The 8261-nt window shown below is 40.0% G+C and overlaps 1 pseudogene; it reads left to right on the plus strand.

Annotated features, from left to right (window-relative positions):
• Nucleotides 1-1620: 1620 nt before the first annotated feature.
• LOC124087705 (olfactory receptor 7C2-like) lies at nucleotides 1621-2571 on the plus strand (annotated as a pseudogene).
• The last annotated feature ends 5690 nt before the right edge of the window (nucleotides 2572-8261 follow it).

The following is an 8261-nucleotide window of genomic DNA, read 5'->3' on the forward strand; positions in this document are numbered from 1 at the left end:
AAATTTTTTTAAAAGTTCATAAAAATTATGGACATCTCATCAACACAAAAAAATACAAATGCTTCCTGAATATAATCACAATAGTGGATATGACATTGTGGACCATCATTCCTAACAGCATTAAGGCTTAAATATACTCAATATTATCAACAAGAAATGAACAGAATCTACATTTTCTTTTAAAAACCATGAATATTTACCTAAAAATGGATTGAAATACATGGAGAGAAATTCTTGCTACTGATATGAGAATCTGAATGTTGTAATGATGTCATTTTTTTCCAAATTACTTTAAAACTTTAAGGGAATCTCTGATAAAATTCCAATAGTATTTTACTTCCAATAGTGCCGATTCTAACATTCATCTACAAGAATAAACTGGAACTAGAAATCAAATTCTGATATAAATTATGCTAGGTGACTTTCCCTACTAAACTCTTAAGTACATCTTGAATATGGACAATTTTTTACAATATGAATCTGGCAGCCTGATGAATGGTCAGTTTAAGTCAATCATTTATTTGCATGTGAAAAAGAAAATACTTGATTTTTTAAAAAATGACAGAAGTCTTTTGCAGATTATTATAAAAGAAGAAAGTATAAACTTAAAATTAACCTTAACTGTCTTCTTTATAGAGAAAACCAGAAAAGTAAATGTCCAGAATGGGCAAGATTTGAAGAGTCATTTCCCCATGATGGAATATTCTGTTGTGATTTTAAAAATATGCCTAAGACTCATGCCTATTTCTAGAAACTCTAGGATTTCTGTATTTAGAAATTCTATTATTCCTGAATGCATATAGTTGAAAGCTGTAATTAAAATGAAATGGAAACTGTAATAATAATAGCAGAGACTGTTGGGGGCTCTAGCAGAAGGACCACACACGTCCACAGGATAACGACATGTAGATATGACAGAAAAGCAGCACAGTAAAATAGGAGCCTTCCCATGACAGGACAACCTTCCTGGAACTAGGAGATGCTCATTCCCATGCGTATCAGTCAGAACACAGCAGAGCACCTGGGGAACGAGGATTGGGCGGGGATGCAGGCAAGGTCTAGAGCCCTGGTTCCCAAGCAGGAGTGAGCCTCTGAATCCTGACAGGGCTTCTTAAGAAAGAGAAGGCTATTTCACACCTACAGCGTGGGGTTCAGGTGTCAGGTGAGGTGTGCATGAAAATGTACTTTTCAGCAAGATTCCAGGTGATACCTAGGTGGGTATTCTTGGGGATACCATTTGAGAACAACTGACATAGAGGAATGTCTTCATTTGTTGCTTTGGGGGTAAAAATGTTAAATGAAACTTGTCAGCAAAGAAACTCAAATGATAAGACAAAATAAATGATTTTCTGAGTTCCCAAGATTTCAATAAAATACACTTAGGCATCCATGGAAATCCCTATTTGGAAATATATATATATATATTTGGTACCAGTGATTGAACCTAGGGGCATTTAACCACTGAGTCACATGCCCAGGCACTTTTTTACTTTTTATCGTGAGACAGGATGTTACTAAGTTGCTGAGTCTGGCTTTCAATTTGCAGTCCTCCTATCACAGCCTCCCTAGCATCTGGCTGAAGTAAATTTTTAGTTCCTTCTGGGCAAACTGACCAGCACCATGGAAAGAAGAAACCAAACAGGAGCTGGAGACTTCATCCTCCTGGGATTCACGGATGACCCTGACCTGTAGTCCCTCCTCTTTGGCCTGCTTCTGGCCATCTACCTGGTCACAGTCACAGGCAACCTGCTCATCATCCTGGCTGTCATCTCAGACTCCCACCTGCACATGCCCATGTACTTCTTCCTCTCCAACCTGTCCCTGGCTGACATTGGCTTCACCTCCACCACCATCCCCAAGGCTCTCAGGAACATCCAGACACAGAGCAAAGGAATCACCTTTGCAGGCTGCGTCTCACAGATATGCTTCTTCTTTGTGTTTGGATGCCAGGACAACTTGCTCCTAACATTGATGGCCTATGACCACTTTGTGGCCATCTGTCACCCACTGAACTACATGGCCATCATGAACCCACGGCTCTGTCTGCTCATGGCTCTGGGGTCCTGGTTGGTCAGCGTCATAGTCACGCTCCCAGACACCTTGAGTGTCTTGAGGCTGTCCTTTTGCACCAACATGGAAATCCCTCACTTTTTCTGTGATCTTCCTGAAATCCTGAAGCTCGCCTGCTCTGACACACTCATCAACAACATAGTGGTGTACACTGTGGCCATCATCCTAGGTGTCTTCCCTCTCACTGGCATCCTCCTCTCCTATTCTCAGATTTTCTCCTCCATCCTGAGGATCTCATCAGCTGAAGGGAAGTACAAAGCCTTCTCCACCTGTGGGTCTCACCTCCTGGTGGTCTCCTTGTTCTATGGCACTGGCCTTGGGGTCTACCTCAGTTCTGCTGCTACACCATCCTCTAGGATGAGTCTCATGGCCTCAGTGCTCTACACCATGCTCACCCCCATGCTGAACCCTTTCATCTACAGTCTGAGGAACAGGGACATCAAGGTGGCCCTGGGGAGAGTCCTCAGCAAGATAGTGCCTCTCAGTTCACGTCTCACCTGAGTCCCAGTGTGCACCATAGTGGAGAACAGACACCTCACCCCTTCCATCCAACACTGGTTACAACTTATTGGTGTACTTCAGGGCAACTCATTCTTTGCATCTTCCATTTGGGCTCATTTCCACCTAGGGACTCTTCATTATGCAACATATTAGATCACCTGTGCACTATTTACCCAGTCATTGTAATTTTGCATGAATACAACTGGGCTTTTTTACTTGCAATTACTTACACTGAGCCGTGGGCATTGTATTTTTATTGATACAAAATATTTGCATATGTTGATGGGACCCGTGTGTAATAAAGAGTAGTGATCAAATCAAGGTAATCATCATTTCCATCTACTGAAATATTTATCATTTCTTTTACTGGGATATTTGATGCTCCTCTCTTCTGGTTCTCTAAAACTATACAATCAATTTTATGAAATATTGTTCTCTACTGTGCTGTAGAACCTTAAAAATCATTTCTGTTATGCAACTGGATTTCACGCCCTCTACCCAACCTCCTCTGCACCATGCCTGACTTCCAGGGACCACGGTTAACACTTTTGACTTGTGTGATATCAACTTCATCAGATTCCTCACCTGAGTGAGAACTTGCAGCCCTTGCTTTCTGGTCTTTTGAGTGACATATATCCTCAGAAGTGAATGGACATGTACCTCTGGTGTTGTGAAAATGCTGTCTTGAATACTCATTTACAGGAATGTTTTCTGAAATGATGTAGAAAAAAAACTCTAAGTTTTCCCCTTTATATCAGACCTGTGCTTCCCATCACGCTGATTATATTGAATTTTTCTACTTATCCTCTGTACAGAATCCTCAAATTTGAGAATTGGATCTTTCATAAGAAAGCTCATTGAATCTTTATCAAATGGAATAAAAATTTGATGGGCAGGTAATTAAATGTAAAATAGAATATGGACCATAAAATAAAAAGTTATAAATTGAAATAAATATTTTGAACTGGAAAAGAAATTCAGAGTTACTAATGCTGATATTAATCACAATACTAGGTATGTTCCAGCACTATTTCCATGGAAAACACATCACTAGGTTTCCCAATGTCACTTTATGTGATGTATTAGTCCACTTGCATTGCTATAACAAAGTGCCAGAGACTGGGTACATTATAAAGAAGTCTATTTATCTCACCGTCTGGGGTTCTATCAAGTCCTATTAGCATGACTACATCTCTGGTGAGGGGGCTCTGACTTTATCCCATCCGGGTACAAAGACCTGTGCCAGGAGCCCTCCCAAGAGGGAGAGATCACATGAAGAGACCAGATCCCAGAGAGATATGGGGGAGGGACAAGTCCTGCCCTTTTATTACAGCCACCTACACAAGCTTAGTATGACATCACCAGGTGATGAAATGTTATGAGATCATATTTTTGTCTGATGGGAAAGGGACCAAAACGTGCTTATTCAGGGCACAATTGTATTTTAATTTCACTTCTTCTTTTAATCTCCTATGCCTCACTCAAAAGACCTCACAAGAACAACTTATAGCAGGAAAAGTTTATTTGGGCTTGCAGTTTCAGAGGCTCAGCCCATGATCAGTGTGATACTATAGCTCTGGGCTTGGGGTGAGGCCAGACATCATGATGGAAGGAGGTCAAGGAGAAAAGTGACTCAGGACAGGTCAACCATGAAGCAGAGAGACCTCCACTTTCCAGGAACAAAGTATAAACCCAAAGGCACACCTGAGAGTGAAGGGCCATAAGTCCTTGTATAGCTTTTAAGGAGGAACCACAGACTTGGCCCTATGATCTATGACATCAGAAGGGAGAAGGGGGACTATGTGTCACAACACTCAGGACATTGCTGTAATAAGCACATATAAGTTCTCCTTAGAGCAAGCATTCCTGATACATGGACAATGAAAACACTCAGCCACATTGTTCCCAAACAGGGGTCACTGCACATTACACTCTATGACATTCTCCTTTGAATTTCTTTCTTTGATTCCAACATTAGGTTTCTACAGGCTGTTTCCTATAAAACACTTTTGTAGAGACTGATGTCTCTGTAAGTGTGAGCAAGGGATGGTTTCATCCTGAAAGGAGGAGAATGGAAAGTAGATCCAGGAACACAGCGTGGACCAGGTGTGTGCAACCCTGGAACACATGGGCATCAGGAGCCCCGTGGTAGGCCTTCCCTTCTGGGGAGAAGCTCTCACCTGTTGAATACTGCTTGACACTAAAGAGAGTACCTAAAAATAATACTCTGTGTCCTACTGTTATAATTATCTGGAATTATTTTTAAAATGCGTGACTTGTTGTGTGAAGATCAATGCCATGTGAATTGTAAATGATGGTCCATACTCTCTGCACTGGAGTAATAAGGACCATGCAACCAGCTTGTTGGGAAGCTGCAAAGCTCTAGAGTCTACAGATTCCTTCCTGTCCAGCCAACCCACCTCTCACTGCACTTCCCTAACCAGATGCCTGGAACTTCATCTGCACTGAACTTGTGATGGTGAACATAGAAGATTTGGCAAGGTCATTGGAAGGGCAAGGTCATTGGAAGAGCTGTGTGTGGAGTTGTATGTGTCCTGTGCACAGCTCCCACTTGAGGTGCAGGACTCACATGGGCTTGGATACTGCCTGCTCATGCCTGGGAGAGAGCAAGGAGCTCCATCTCACATTTGAGGAAATACTCATGGGGAAGGACAATCATCAGTAGAGATCAAGTCCAGAGACAAAATGACATCATGAGGCAACAGCCCCAGGGGAAGGACAGACATAGCTGGAAAACAAGATGGTCCCAGAGGTGCAAAACTAGCATCATGCACAATTACCTTTCTAGTGTTGGATCCTCAGTCATGGAAACTCAATTGCTCAGAGAATAGACAACAACGTAACAGTTAATTTAATGAGCATTCATGAGAATTCAACCTCCCAGGCCTGGAAATAGTAAATATGCCCCATGATCCTCTCATACACACCTGAGCTCCGCCAGGAATGAATGACTTCACCTGGAACGTTGAAGAGCACCGATGCCTGACCAAGTGTCCACCACTGGTAGCTGTGTCTGAACTGTTACTTCTCTTTCTCATGGTAGAATTTTGCAGTTACTGTTTTTAACAACTACTTCTTAGAGAAAATGGCATCTTATATACATTCCCCTTTCATAGATTAATGGTAAGAATGAAAATCTCAAGAATTTAATACTCTTTGTATATTTCCTTTCATGAATCTTTAATATTATCTGCCCTTTTCTAAGAAATGCATTAGTCTTTCTATAATTTATCATTAAGAGTTTATAAATCTAAGATACTAACTTTAACTAACCAGGTTATTTTTACGTCCTAACTATCTGCATGTCACTTTTTCTCCTTCAGATGTTTTCAATCCAATCACTGAACTTTACTTTTCTTACTTGTACCAAAAAAAAATTAACTCAGAAATGCTTCCACTTTCAATGATAATGTATGTCCCTGTATAAATTTATATTATGTATATACTTATGATTTCTTAAGTTAGCTGCTATAGTTTCTTGTTCAACATCAAATATTTGAAATTTATTTGAGGATATATAGATTGGATTTAAGATTATGTTTTCAAAATAGTTAATTAACCATGACACATTTATTGATGTCTTTAAATAGTCTCTCTAAATAATACAGGAATTTTAAAAAATGCATGTTAATGAAATTAAAATTACATATTGAATATGAACACTTGAATATGAGAATGAGCATCATATTAGAAGACTAAACTCTTGGGTTATGCCCTTAAAAGAAAGGAAAAAATAGAAGAATTTTATATCTTACAAAAAAACCTTTAGACGGATCTGGATTTTGGAAAAAAATAATGAAACTGAAATGAGAGATAACATGTTTCAGATTAACATCATTTAGTCAAAGAAGACTTGTAGAAAACATCATAAATTAATGCTAAAATGCCAAGAAATTGCATGACACTTCATTGATGAAGAAAAATAAAAAGATCTCTGCATATAATAGCAATGGTGGAGATATAACGTGGGGAATAATCATTCTTAACAGTGTTAAATCAAAACTACCCTCAATATTATTAATAAGAAATGGACATAATCTAATTTTCTTTAGAATAAAAGTTTGCCCATAAAAGAATGGAAATATCTAGAGGTCAATTCCTGTTCTTGGAATGATAATCTGAACATAGTATGATGTCATTTGTTTCCAGATTAATTTATAAATTTGAGGGGATTTCTAATGAAATTCCAGCCACATTGCTGTTACAACAGAGCTTAGTCATTCTTAAATTCACCTTTGAGTATAATCTGGAAAGAGGAATAAAATTACAGTAGAAACAATACTAAATGAATTGCCATACTCCCTCTCCATTAGGAAGAGAGACGCACTTTTTTAACATGGGGCCAAAGATCTCACAACCTGATAAATGGTCATTTTTAATCATTTATTTATAAGAATGTGACAAAGAGTATACCTGAATTTTTAAAAACTGATAGAGGCCATTTACATCTTAAGAGAAGGAAGTATAAAATTAAAATTAATCCAAACTGTATTTGTCATAAAGAAAACTGAGAAAGAATGGGCAGGATTTGAAGAGTGCTGGGAGCCATTAGCCAAGTAGGTATGACAATTTCCTTGCCAGCGTACCCCATGTTGCAGTGACATTGAATGTAGGTGACCTTGCTCAAAGGACCAGGGCGGATTAGGGTGTTCCCGGTTTAGGATAATTGGGTTTAGGGCGTTCCAGTTTAGGGCGTTCCAGGTTTAAGATTATTCCTGCTGGGAATAGGGCGTATCCTGCTGCCTGAGTTCCCCTTGAGTTCTCATGGGATTCAGACAGTATATTTTGGGAGACAGAAGCCCAGTGGGGGTGGATTTGGGCAGAGAACGTGGATTTCCCCAGAATGTGATTGTAGACGGCTGGTGTGAGTTCGGGAATAAAGAGTTGCTGTTTGAATCTACAAGCTGTGTGGTGGCTCGTGATTGTGTGCCCAGCCAGACTGCAGCAGAAGAGCCATTTCCAAGTGGTGGAATAAGTGGATGTGATGAGAATCAGATAATGGAAAATATCCATAAGATTCGCATTTGTATTTAGAAACGCTAGGATTTCTTTATTTAGAAAAACCCTTGTTGGTTGGATTTATAAAAAAAAAAAGTGGTAATTCAAAGGAAATGGAAACAAGGCTTAATGATAGCAATGCTTTTTATGTGTGTTAGCAGAAAGGTCACCAAAGGTCGGGATACACACCTAGAAATTCCAGAAAAGCAGCACAGTAAAACAACAAGCCTTCCAATGCCTCACAGACCTGCCTGGAGCTAGGGCGCTCTCATTCCCATGTGCCTGTGGCAGAACAACCCAGAGCAGCCAGCAGGGATGCTGGGGAGGGAGGACTGCTTAGGGAGGCTCAGGCACAGCAGTGGTGGTCCTCCTATGGCTGTGAGCCTCCGAATCCCCAGAGGGCTTGTTAAAACACAGAGTGAAAGAGAATATTCACATTTCCAGCAAATTTCTAGGTGATGCCCATTGGGAACCAATGACCTAGAGCCAGTTTCATCAAGTAACAATGATAGCTACAACTTGTCAGCAAAGAGACCTGATGATAAGACAAAACAAATGATTTCTTGAGTTCCCAAGGTGTCAATAATAGACATTGGGTTCATCCTGGGGAATCTCTATTTGGAGTAAATTTGGAGTTCTTTCTTTTCCTCCTGGGAAAACACACCAGCACC

The sequence above is a fragment of the Marmota monax genome, unplaced genomic scaffold (genome assembly GCF_021218885.2).
Source record: "Marmota monax isolate L192 unplaced genomic scaffold, Marmota_monax_Labrador192_F-V1.1 WCK01_AAM20220418_F8-fsc00021, whole genome shotgun sequence".
In the NCBI taxonomy this organism is placed as follows: domain Eukaryota; kingdom Metazoa; phylum Chordata; class Mammalia; order Rodentia; family Sciuridae; genus Marmota; species Marmota monax.